The sequence below is a fragment of the Mesocricetus auratus genome, unplaced genomic scaffold (genome assembly GCF_017639785.1).
Source record: "Mesocricetus auratus isolate SY011 unplaced genomic scaffold, BCM_Maur_2.0 Super-Scaffold_100011, whole genome shotgun sequence".
Taxonomy (NCBI): domain Eukaryota; kingdom Metazoa; phylum Chordata; class Mammalia; order Rodentia; family Cricetidae; genus Mesocricetus; species Mesocricetus auratus.
Genome location: NW_024429195.1, coordinates 10,710,439 through 10,723,679, shown reverse-complemented (window position 1 = coordinate 10,723,679; position 13,241 = coordinate 10,710,439). Strand labels below are relative to the sequence as shown.

General features: G+C 42.9%; 1 long non-coding RNA gene across 1 annotated transcript; it reads left to right on the top strand.

Annotated features, from left to right (window-relative positions):
• Nucleotides 1-3,215: 3,215 nt before the first annotated feature.
• LOC110342311 lies at nt 3,216-11,334 on the top strand. The gene is made up of 4 exons (XR_002384341.1): nt 3,216-3,434; nt 3,525-3,688; nt 10,117-10,258; nt 10,782-11,334. It is a non-coding gene; the product is annotated as an uncharacterized LOC110342311 (long non-coding RNA).
• Nucleotides 11,335-13,241: the final 1,907 nt, after the last annotated feature.

Genomic DNA, 13,241 nt, shown 5'->3' with positions numbered 1-13,241 from the left:
TCTTAACCCCTTTGCTCATCAGGCCTCCCTCTCTATCACAGGATTTCTTGAGTTCAGCTCAGTACTTAGCTGTGGGAGTCTGCCTCTGCTTCCATCAGCCACTGAATGAAGGTTCTGTTTCCCAGACTCTCTGGCCATGGGATTGTAGGCTGGCACTCCCCAAATCTATGCCTAAAATCCATATATGAGATGTTTCTCTTTTTGTGACTGGGTTACCTCACTCAGGATGGTTTCTTCTAGTGCCTGCAAATTTCAGGATTCCATTGGTTTTTTTTCCGGCTGAATAATAGTACTCCATTGTGTAAATGTCTCTATCCACTCTTCAGTTGAGGGGCATCTAGGTTACTTCCAAGTTCTGGCTATTACAAATAATGCTGCTATGAACACAGTAGAACAGATGTCCTTGTTGTACGAGTGTGAATCTTTTGGGTATATGCTTAAGAGTGAAGTGGCTGGGTCTTGTAGTAGGTTTATTCCCATTTTTCTGAGGAATCTTCATACTGATTTCCAAAGTGGCTGTACAAGTTGGCACTCCCACCAGCAGTGGAGGAGTGTTCCCCTTTCACCACAACCTCTCCAGCATAAATTGTCATTGGTGTTTTTGATTTTAGCCATTCTGACAGGAGTAAGATGGTATCTCAGAGTTGTCTTGATTTGCTTTTCCTGGATGGCTAAGGATGTTGAGCCCTATCTCAAGTGCCTCTCAGCCATTTTAGACTCCTCTATTGAGAATTCTCTATTTAGTTCTGTTGCCCACTTTTTAATCGGATCCTTTGGTGTTTTGGAGACTTGCTTCTGGAGTTCTTTGTAAATTTTGGAGATCAGCTCTCTGTCAGATGTGGGGTTAGTGAATATCTTTTCCCATTCTGTGGGCTGTCTTTTTGTCTTGCTGACTGTGTCCTTTGCCTTACAGAAGCTTCTCAGTTCCAGGAGGTCTCATGTATTAATTGTTGACCTCACTGTCTGTGCTACTGGTGTTATGTTCAGGAAGCTGTCTCCTGTACCAATTCGTTCAAGGGTACCACCCACTTTCTCTTCTAAGAGTTTAAGTGTGACTGGATTTATCTTGAGGTCTTTGATCCATTTTGACCATTTTGTGCATGGTGATAGATATGGATCTATCTGCAGTCTTCTACATGTCAGCATCCAGTTATGCCAGCACCTTTTGTTGAAGATGCTTTCTTTTGTCCATTGTATATTTTTAGATTCTTTGTCGAAGATAAGATGTTCATATAAGTATAGATTAATATCAGGGTGTTCAATTCGATTCCATTGGTCTGTCTATTTTTATGCAAATACCAAGTCGTTTTCAGGACTATAGCTCTATGATAGAACTTGAAATCAGGGATGGTGATGCCTCCCGATGTTGCTTTGTTGAATAAGTTGTTTTGGCTATCCTGGGTCTTTTGTTTTTCCATACAAAGTTGATTATTGTTCTTTCAAGGTCTGTGAAGAATTGTGCTGGTATTTTAATGGGGATTGCATTGAATCTGTAGATTGCTTTTGGCTAGATTATTTGGTTAGTGTTACCCCAAGGTATTTTATGTTGTTTGTAGCAATTGTTTTATTTTTTATTTTTTTGGTTTTTACAAGACAGGGTTTTTTCTCTGTATTGTTTTCGAGGCTGTCGGTCCAGCCCAGCCTCAAACTCACAGAGATCCGCCTGCCTCTGCCTCCCGAGTGCTGGGATTAAAGGCGTGCGCCACCACCGCCCGGCTGTTGTTTGTGGCAATTGTAAAGGGTGAAGTTTCTCTGATTTCTTTCTCAGCCCTTTTATCATCTGTATATAGTAGGGCTACTGATTTTCTTGAGTTGACCTTGTAGTCTGCCACTTTGCTGAAGGTGTAAATCAGCTGTAAGAGTTCCCTGGTAGAGTTCTTTGGGTCATTTATGTAAACTATCATATCATCTGCAAATACTGAAAGTTTGATCTCTTCCTTTCCAATTTGTATCCCCTTGATCTCCTTTTGTTGTCATATGGCTCTAGTTAGAACTTCCAGTAAAATATTGAAAAGGTATGGAGAGAGTGGACAGCCTTGTCTTGTTCCTGATTTTAGTGGAATTGTGTTGAGTTTCTATCCATTTAGTTTGATGTTGGCTGTTGGTTTGCTGTATATAGTTTTTATTATGTTTAGGTATGTTCCTGTTATCCCAGACCTCTCCAAGACCTTTATCATGAAGAGGTGTTGGATTTTGTCAAAGGCTTTTTCAGCATCTAGTGAGATGATCATGTGATTTTTGTTTTTCAGCTTGTTTATATGGTGGATTACATTGATGGATTTTCATATGTTGAACCATCCCTGCATCCCTGCGATGAAACCTACTTGATCATGGTGAATGATTGTTTTGATGTATTATTGGATCCGATTTGTCAGTACTTTATTGAGTATTTTTGCATCAATGTTCATGAGGGATATTGGTCTGAAGTTCTCTTTCTTAGTTGTGTCTTTGTGTGGCTTGGGGATCAAGGTTATTGAAGCCTCATAGAAAGAGTTTGGCAAAGACCCTTCTGCTTCTAGTGTGTGGAATACTTTGAGAAGAATTAGTATAAGCTGCTCTTTGAATTTCTGGTAGAATTCTGCACTGAGGCCATCTGGACCTGGGCTTTTTTTTTTTTTTTGGTTGGGAGACTTTTAATGACTGCTTCTATTTCCATAGGTGTTATAGGTCTGCTTATCTGTTCTTGATTTAATTTTGGCAAGTGGTAGCTATCCAGAAAATTGTCCATTTCCTTTAAATTTTCGAATTTTGTGGAGTACAGGCTTTCAAAGTATTACCTGATGATTCTCTGAATATCCTCAGAGTCCGTTGTTATGTCCCCCTTTTCATTTCTGATTTTGTTAATTTGCATGTTTACACTCTGCTGTTTGGTAAGTTTGGACAAAGGTTTGTCTATCTTGTTGATTTTCTCCAAGAGCCAACTCTTCATTGCATTGATTCTTTGTATTGTTTTCCTAGTTTCTACTTTATTGATTTCAGCCCTCAGTTTGATTACTTCCTGGCGTCTATTCCTCCTGGGGGAGTTTGCTTCTTTGTGTTCTAGAGCTTTCAGCTGTGCTGTTAATTCTCTAGTGTAACTATTCTCCAGTTTCTTCATGTGGGCACTTAGTGCTATGAACTTCCCTCGTTGTGGTTTGGGTGTGTTGTGCCTTTGTTCTCATTGAATTCTAGGATGTCTTTAATTTCTTTTTTTATTTCTTCTTTGACCCAGGAATGGTGCAATTGAAGTACAATCATTTTCAATGGCAGAAAAGATAAACCATATTTTATAATAGAAGAGCCTTCACACATGTCAGCAATTATCGTTCACTTTGAAGTGATAAACAGAAGCCATACATCAATTACTTAAATGAACTTTGCAACACAGCTGAGGCAAAACCTACCAGCAGCTGTGAATAAGAAATGTCGGTGCTGCTCTAGGTGTATGCCTTCAGGTAAAATGCCATCAGGTAAAATGCTAGGTTTTAGTCTTTTCCTTATAGATAAGCAGGAAATCACAAGTTGGAATTAATTTCTATTCATAGCTCACAATTCCAATCAAACCATGTGGTTTGGGCAGAAGAAAGAGTCTCCTGTTCTTTGAACACTGCAGATGACAGGTCTATCACAATGCTCTCAATGGATGCTTTGAAATATCAGGAAGAATTTCTTGTCTGCAGGGCAAAGAGTGGGATGATGTCACGAAAGGGTAAGTAGCCTTTTACTCACCACTAAAAGAAATATGTCATGTCACAAATTATAACTCCTGTCATAAGAACTGTATAGTCTCGTAACATAAAATGTGCAATATGTATACCATGTAAACAAATAACTACCAAGACTTTAATGGGTCTTAGCTAAGTTTCTATTGCTGGGAAGAGACACCATGACCACTGCAACCCTTATAAAGAAAACATTAAGTTGGGGCTGGATTACAGTTCAGAGACAGTCCATTATCGTCATGGTGGGGAACAGTTTGGCACACAGGCAGACGTTGTGGCTAAAGTTCATTCCACTGTTGCACTTTTAAGCACTGAAAGGGAATTCTACCCACACCTTGCTTGCAAAAGCATTACTTTTGGCTGAGTTCAATTACAATTAATCTAAAACACGATGAAATGTCACTGTCCTTTGAACTAGCTTTAAAAAAAATAGTACACCAATCTCAATGAAAGGTGTGCCAAAAAGAAAACACCCACAAGATAGGCACATCATAGGCTCCCCTGGATGGGCACAGTGCTGACATGCAGAGTTGGAAGGCTTACAAAAGCTTTTTATTTTATTTTGTAGCATTGGGTGTTTTAAAAGATTTCAGTTCTCTTTGGAGTGTGTGTGCCAAAAATAAGTGTTATTCTTGCACTAGTGGGAGAGTACATTCTATTGACTAAAGTGCCTTAAACAGCTTTGGGAGGTGTGTGGATTTATATGCGCCTAATGTTGGCCTGAAATATCCTCCTGGAAGGTATAGCCTTAGCCATCCCCCGAGTTCACCAAGTACCTATATTATATGTCAACCTGCGTCCTAGAACTGCAGCTAACACTGTTCCTTCCTACGCCACCTTCTCTTTCCACCTCCATTTTAACTGTCGCCAGCGACTCTCGGAGGCCTTTAATTGTACTTCTTCTTTTCTTTTATATTACGTTTTACTAACCCTAAGTTCTAAGTGCTCATGAGGAGAGCCAAGCCGGAGAGTGAACATACGCACAGAAGCTGGGTCCCAAGAAAAGCTCCTACGGGAGGCAGAGATGGCATCTCTGGTGTTGCGGGGCCTGATCTGGCTGAATCAAGCCTCCCAGGGAGAAACTGATTTGCCTTGCTGACTGTGTCTTCAAGTTGCACCACCTTCCCATGAGCAAAGCAATGAGGATTCAGAGTAGCCAAGGCAGAGAACGTAACCGATCCTAAGAAGATTTTTTCTCCAGTTCTCTTCATTGTCACCCTGCAGCTTCGTTGCCTGGCCACATGGACGGAGAGCCCCGTTTGTCCATCCAGGACATGCTGCTGCAGCAGCTTCTAGTTTTGTGACATGTGGTTTTCATCAACACTTCCTGTGGTGTAGGAGCTACTGTCGCAGAGTCTCCCAGTAGCTAGGTAACAGGAAATGATGGCAAAGACTTAGCAAGCAGGAGGAAAACGCTCCAAACCCCAGAACCTGATGTTTCATGAAGGCAAGCTCTCCTGCTCTGGACGTCTCCTGCCAGAGCTCTGGTACTGTATTTCCTGTTTACTCCAAGTCAGAACTCGTGGGAATGGCCCCATTCTTGTGGTCACAGCCTTTCAGTTTCCAGCAGTAATTAAATCCCAGAAAATATGATATAATTTGAGATCATCTGCTGCTTTAGAGAAAGCTAATGCTTCCTTTTCTGGAGTTGAATTTTTGTGGAATTTTTAAAATCATAATTGGAAAATATATCAAACTTATTTGAATTATTCTCCTGGATATTTTTTTAAGACAGCATCTCAATAAGGCTGGTTTGGAACTCACTATTTAAACCACCCTGGTACTGAACTCAAAGAAATCCACCCACCTCTGCTTTCAAGTACGGAGATTAACATTGTATACCCACCATGCCCAGGTGAAGGCTCGTTTCCCTTTAAATTCTAAATAAGTGCACAGGTCCGTGTGCTTGAGTACAGGTATTCTCAGAGGGTGTTGGAGTCCCCTCAAGGCAGAGTTAGTTACAAGTGGTTGAGAGCTGCCGGACTGACATGGGTGCTGGGAACTGAAGCCAGATACTCTGCAAGAGCAGGGAACACTTCGTAAGGGCTGGGCCATCTTCCAACCCCTCACCCCGGACACTTCAGTACAGCTCTAATCCATGAACACATTTCAGCTCAGCAGAGGAGGCAGGACTTAAACATCAGCATTGTAAGTGATATGTAGACGCATGAGAAATGAAAGCAATGTAGTCCTGATAAGCAGGGCACGAGTGACACCCGTGACTGCGGTGACGCCATGGTATTTACGTAGGGAATGAGAAACACGTTCTACTGGAGACTGTTGTGCAGGCTACTCAGGCTGGAACCTGACCCTGCTGAGCCCTCCACAACTGATGGCTGTTACAACTGAGCACTGAGGTGCTGCTGCAGGAGGGACGTGATTGGACGAACTCAAAGACAAAGAGCTGTTGGAAAGAACCAGCAGGGTGGCTGAGTGAGAAGCAAAAGCAGCCGAGCCTGCCGAGCCTGAGGCATAAGCAATGCCAGTGACTGGGATGCTGAGGCAGGAGGATCATGGGTGTGAGGCCAGCCTAAGCCACATAGAGGAGTGTGCGGTCAGGCTGAGCTATATGAACCGACAACCTGCTGAAAGATGGAAAGAGGAAGGAGGGAGGGAGGGAAAGAGGAAGGAGGGAGGGAGGGGCGGGGGAGGTGGGAAAAGAGGACACTACGAATCTCTGAAGTGTACGGTTAAAACCTGAGCACCCATGAGAAGATGACAGAGGAACCCATCTGACCGTGAATGCGCCAGAACGAGCATCACCTGTCAAAGGCAAGAAAAAGGAGCTAGTCAAGAATCACTTCGAGAGTCCACGCCAAAGAGGTGGTGCTTCCTTTATAAAGACCAGTAGTTAGCGCAGTCAGAACTTCAGTCCCAGCGCCAGGGAGGCAGAGGCAGGTGACGCTCTGAGTTCGAAGCCAGCCTGGTCTACACAGCAAGTTCCAGGACTGCCAGGGCTACACGGCAGAATCAGACAGGAGTAATCCGAATGGAAAGATGGTTGTTCAAGTTTTGTTGTTGTTTTGTTTTCTAGGGTAGGATTTATTTTACTTTTGTTATTTTTCTTGCAGGTGTGTATTATTGTATGGCGAGCACATTTTTCCCCTCACCACCCACCCTACCCCTCTCCACCCCCACCGTTCTGTGCCCCTGTCCCTCCCCTTAATTCCCCTTTGGCTCCTGTAGACAATGTTACTTCTACTTCCACTTAGTGTGTACATTCACCATTTTACGTGACTATATAAAATCTAGGAACCACAAATGAGAGAACAATATGATATTTGTCTTTCTGAGGCTGGATCAATTTGCTTAATGTAATTATCTCTATTTGCATTCATTTCCAACAAAGCACACAACTTTATTCTTTTCTTATGGCTGAAAAAAGTTCCACCGTGTACACGAAGCACATTTACTCAACAATATTTCTGTTCTTAGACACTGATTGGTTCCACAGTATGATGGCTATTGTTGGTTATCAGTTTGACTATATCTGGAATGAACTACAATCCAGAAATGGAGGGCACACTTCTTGAGGCAGGAAGACAAGCCTTTGGTCCAGATCTTGAGACTAAAGGACACACACTTTTAATCCAGATCTTGAGGGGGGAGACACATCTTTATAATCTGGGCCACACCGTCTGCTGGGAGCCTATACAAGATACAAAGGCAATAGAAGAAGAAGAGATTGCTCATTCTTAGCCTGCTTGCCCATACCTTATCAGCACTGGCATTGGAGCCTGCTTCTTTGGGACTCCAGCATATATAAAACACCATCTGGGACACCCCACCTTGTGGGACTGAGTAGCTACTAGATCCTCAGACTTTCCATTCACAGCTAACCACTATCGGGTGGCAGCCTGCAAGTCATTCCCCAGTAGTGGAGGAGTGTTCCAGACAAGCAAGGATGGTTTCTAAATGACAAAGAAGTTTCTGTAGGACATCAACTGCTGGGCATGAAGCCTACCATTAAAAGCAGAGACCCCCTTGGAGGAAACTGTAATACAATAAATAAAAGACCCAGAGACAGATACTGGGGTTCAGGCTTCAAGCTGAAGATCAGAAGAGCCAAGCAGTCAGACACTAGCTCTTAACTCAGCTCAGACAAAAGAGGTGATCCTCAGACTGTTCCTGGCTTAACTGCCCCTCAGATTCACTCGGACTACTGTGCTCTGTTCATCATGGCTAGAGACTAATCTCAGACTGAACACCTCTACCATTTATACCTCTCAAATCCTGGGAATAAAGGCATGAGCTCTGATTCACTCTCTAGTAGCCCAGGGTAGTCTAGGACTCAGAAATCTGTCTGCCTCTTAATCCTGAGTCCTGGGACTAAAGGTGTGTATCACCACTGCCTGATCTCCATAGTTTGAGGCTAGCTTTGCTCTCTGAATCCTCAGGCAAACTGTAACAAATCATAAATAATATATCACCACAGGAAGCTAAATTTTTATTTGCATGCGGTTATCAGTTGAAGATTGCTCCTGTGTTGGAAATGGGGGCATCTTTCTACTCCTTTCAACTCTGGGAGCACATCCTTTACAGAGTGATGCAGGCCCTATGGATGTTGCCTTAGTCTCTGTGAGTTCATATGTGCATCTATCATGTTGATTTGGAGGGATTTATTTTCTTGGGATGGAAGCACACCCTCTGGCTCTTATAGTCTTCCTGCCTCCTCTTCTTTAGAGTTCCCCAAGCCCTGACAGGAGGGATCTGATGGGGACATCCTGTTTAGGGTTGAATGTTCGAAGGTCTCTCACTCTCTGCATAACGTCTGCAGTGGGTTTCTGTGTTTGTTCCCATCTGCTGCGGGAGGATTTATGAGTATATCAGAATGTCATTAGAATCATTGTTTTGTTGTGTTTTGTTTTGGCTGCTGTTGTGGTTGTTTTTAACAATAGTATTTGGTTTTACCCTCAGTCCCTGGTCTATCTAGTCTCAGGTTCTCAGATATTGGTTGGTTGGTTACTCCTACAAACTTTTGGCTGCTATTGCATTAACATAACCTGCAGACATGACACTATTGTAGATCAAAAGGTTTGTGGCTGAGTTGGTCTTTACATTCCTTTTGGTACCATGCAGTGTAACAAAGATGTTAGCACATGGGTGAAGGCTACATAATCCCCCTCTCTCCACTTAATCATCCTGTTCTATCCCACCTCCTATCTATCTATCTATCTATCTATCTATCTATCTATCTATCTATCCATCTATCTATCCATACTTATCCTACTTCCCTGTCCTGGGAAGATCTGTCTGTCTCCCCCAGTCCCTTATTCTATACTGTGCTGTGGCCTGTAGAATATGCCGGTGTACAGATGGCACAGAAATTAGTGGGAGTAGCTAACAATGATAAATACATCTTGAGTCCCGAGCCTGAAGAGGGGATCCACACCTGGCACTGCCTGGAGGGCTAGGACCCCAACGGTGGACAGCCCAGAGACCTAGGATAGAACCAAACATGACTGCCAATAAAAAAAAGTCAGTGAAATGACTCCTAATGATATTTTGCTATACTCATAGATGGGCATTGAGCCTAACTATCATCAGAGAGGCTTTGCCCAGAAACTGATGGAAACAGATGCACAGGCCCACAGACAAACACTAGGAAGGAGCTCAGAGAATCCTGTGGAAGAGGGGGAGAAATATTGTAGGAGCCAGAGGGGTCAAGGACACCACAAGAAAACCCACAAAATCAACTAACTTGGGCTAATAGAAGCTCAGAGAGACCAAACTGACAGAGAGTTTGCGTGGGACTGACCTAGGCCCCCGGCACATGTTTTAGTTGTGTAGCTTGGCCTTCTTGTGGGACTCCTAACAGTGGGAACAGGGGATGTCTCTGACTCTGTTACCTTCTCTTGGCACCCTTCCTTCCTACTGGGTTGCCTCATCCAGCCTTGATAGGAGAGGAGGTGCCTAGCCTTAGAGCAGCTTGACACGCCATGACTAGCTAATATGCAAGGGAGGCCAGTACTTTTCTGAGTAGAAATGGAGAAGGTGTGGATGAGGGCAGGGATAGCTAGGTCTGCCTTTATATGTGTTATTTTGTCTCTTTCCCTTGAATTTTTTTAAATATTCTTTCTTCTGTAAGTTTAAAGTTTGACTATTATGTCCTGAGGGGAATTTATTTTCTGGTCTAATTTATTTATTTGGTATTCCAAATACTTCTTGTACCTTGATGGGCTTCTCCTTCTTTAGGTTAGGGGGATTTTCTTCTTTGATTTTGTTGAAAATGTTTTATGTGCCTTTGGCTGGTCTATTAAACAAGGAGGCCTAGAAATGTATTCATTTGGCTGTAGATTCTGGTTGCTTTAAGGTATAAGTAAAAGGGTGATACAGGCCAGTACCCACCAATGAGGGCAAAAGCTCACTGGCCTGAGGCATCCGTGCTGAAAGTCTGGGTGGGGTCTTATTCTAGGGACTAGAAGGCATGAGCAAGTCAGCAGAGGAGAGAGAAGCTGGGCATGGAAGCCTATACCTGTGAACCCAACGAGGAAGCAGGGAGATCAGGAACTTAAGGACATCTCTGCTGTGGAATAATCCTCTTGTGCACTGTCAAGGTTTGTCACTCAAACTGGTTTAGTAAAATGCTGATTGGCCAGTAGCGGGCATGACGTCTAATAGGTCGGGCGACCAAACCACGGATGCTGGGATGAAGAAGGGCAGAGTGAGAAGAGTCACAAGGAGATTCAGGGAAGCAAGATGCACATGCCACGCTGAGAAAAGGTTCCCAGCCACGTGGCAAAGCATAGATAAGAAACATGGGTTAATTTAAACGTAAGCACTAGCTAGTAACAAGCCTGAGCTACCTGCTGTGCATTTGCAATTAATGTAAGCCTCGGTGTTCTCATTTGATACCTGCTGCAGGATGGGAACACTCCACAGCTACGTAGTGAGTTTGAAACCAGCCTAGGTTACATGAGACTGTCTCAAAAAGACAGTGACTGACAGGCTTGAAGGGATGGCACAGGGCTGAAGAACACTGAACAGTTTTATGGAAAATGTTAAAAAGAAACAGCACTTGTGAAAACACAGAGATGATTTAGTCATAGAAATCAAGATACCCATTTTTCCCTGTGATAGGAGTGAAGTAAACAGTGAGGTGTGCGGCAGGAAGGCAGCTAAGACACCCAAGGACAAGAGGAGAACCCCGTAGGAGCTCCCAGGATGGACTGAAAACTGGCTTGTGCTCAGGGTGGAGGCATGATAATGTTGGAAGTGGCAAGCAAAGAAAATCTACAACAGCTGCTCTGAGGAACTGGAAAGGAATTTAACAAACAACGGATAAATAAAGCACTGACAAGCAGCATTGGAAGCCCAAACAACAAGAGATAACATGAATTTGCAATGGACCAAGTCTGTGGTCTCGTAAGTTTCCATGACACCAAGCAGGCTTCATTATATGATCACCTCATCAACTTTCCCTTGATACATACATTCTTTTTCCATTTTTCCAGTCCACTTTTAAATGCATCCAGAAATGAACTAAGATTCCACATTGTTGATAAGAACCCAATGTGTTTTACCTCGTGTCACATCATGACAGTAATTTATCAAATAAATATTGTCTGTTCAAGTAAAATTACTTGAAAATATCTTACACAATTATCATAATAAATTTAAAAATCCCTCCCAATTGTATAATTTAATTGGTATCCACATCAAGTTAAATGTAATGCCTCGTCTGTTTCTGGAAATCCTGTGCAGTAAGAACAGCTTCCATATTCTGAGCTGGGTGTGGTGGCTCATACACTTGGGAGGAACTTTTTAAAAGGCTGCCACAAGTTGCAGGCCAACCTGGATGACACAGTGAGTTCCAGACCAGCCTGGACTACCAAGAAACAAAAGAATTAAAAAATAATGAGAAGGGTAATTTTCTTTTTTCTTTTCTTTTCTTCCTTTTTTTTTTTTTTTTTTTTTTTTGATTTTTCAGGACAGGGTTTCTCTGTATTGTTTGGAGGCTGTACTGGAACTCGCTCTGTAGACCAGGCTGGCCTCAAACTCACAGAGATCCACCTGCCTCTGCCTCTTGAGTGCTGGGATTAAAGGCATGAGCCACCAATGCCTGGCTGAGAAGGACAATTTTCACACCTTAAAATGCTAGGAGAAAAAAAAATCAAAGTAAGAGCGTAAACTATACGTGCAATTCCAGTTTTCCAGAAATTTCAGTGAAACATGTCTGTTCTCTACATTCAAGTATTTTGTGTGGCCACTTTCACACTACATAGGCACTACAGGGGTAGTTAGCTGTAACAGGGAGTGTATGATCTGTGGAGCCTCAATGACTAGCTGCCCTATAAATAAAGTTTGCAGACCCTGTATTTGCTGTGCTTCTGCTGGGCATAAAGTGATGAGGGAACTGATTGTCCCACAGAGGGACAAGTCCTCCCCGTGGAAGACTAAGTTGTCTTTATGGTGCTAGGTTAACAGTGTTCAAAAGCCAATAAATCTCTGATTAATGCCTCATGAAAGCAGACCCTCACAAAGCTATGTCCCTCTTATTTTCTCAAGAGAAAACTGAATTCAGGTGTACAAACAACCTGTGCATTACTGAGAGACTTACACACTGTGAAGCTGGAGTCAGATCCCATGTCTTCTGAAACAGGCCCAGTGCACTTAAGAGAAGACTGACTTTAAGCACAGGGTCTGTGTGAGCACTAAGTAATAAAGTGGCTCCCAGAAGAAGGACTCTATTTTGGCCTATGATTTCAAAGGATTGAAAGGCGCCTTGCTCCTGTTTTATGTTCCTCTCTAGTGCTGGATTAAGGGTGTGAGCTCTGTTATTCTTTTAGAACTAAAAACAAATAAACAGGCCAGGCTTTGGTGGCACACACCTTTAATCCCAGCACTTGGGAGGCAGAGGCAGGCAGATCTCTGTGAGTTCCAGGCCAGCCTGGTCTACAGAGCTAGTTCCAGGACAGCCTCCAAAACAAAACAGAGAAACCCTGTCTTGAAAATCCAAAACCAAAACAAAACAAATAAACAAATAGACAAACGAAAAACCCAGAGTCTTACTGTATAGCCCAGTCTGGCCTCCAACTCAGAGTCCTCCTGTCTCTGATTCCTAAGTGCTAGACTTACAGGTATGTACTACCATACTTTTTAATTGATTAATTTTAAAAGAAAGTAACAAAAAGGCACATAAGATAGAGTGTAGAATCAGACACAGTGGTATGTGGTTCTAACTGCAGAACTTAGGAGATAAATTAAAGAATGTGAGTTCTAGTCTAGCTTGGAATACACAATGAGGCTGTCTCAAAACACGCATTAGGAAATGAGCAAAGCATGAGCAAAGGAAACAAATAATTTGTTACAGTGATCTACTGCAGATAAGGTGACAGCCCACTGAGGGTATCAGAACAGATAGATAGCAAGGTTAATCTGGGTATGATGCATTACTTAAGAGGGGGAGGGATGAGAGAGAGAGGGGGAGAGAGGGGGAGAGAGGGAGAGAGAGAGAGACACAGAGAGAGAGAGAGAGACAGAGACAGAGAGAGAGAGAGAGAGTCATTCCATAAGCTCTGTGACTCTAGCTCTAGAGAA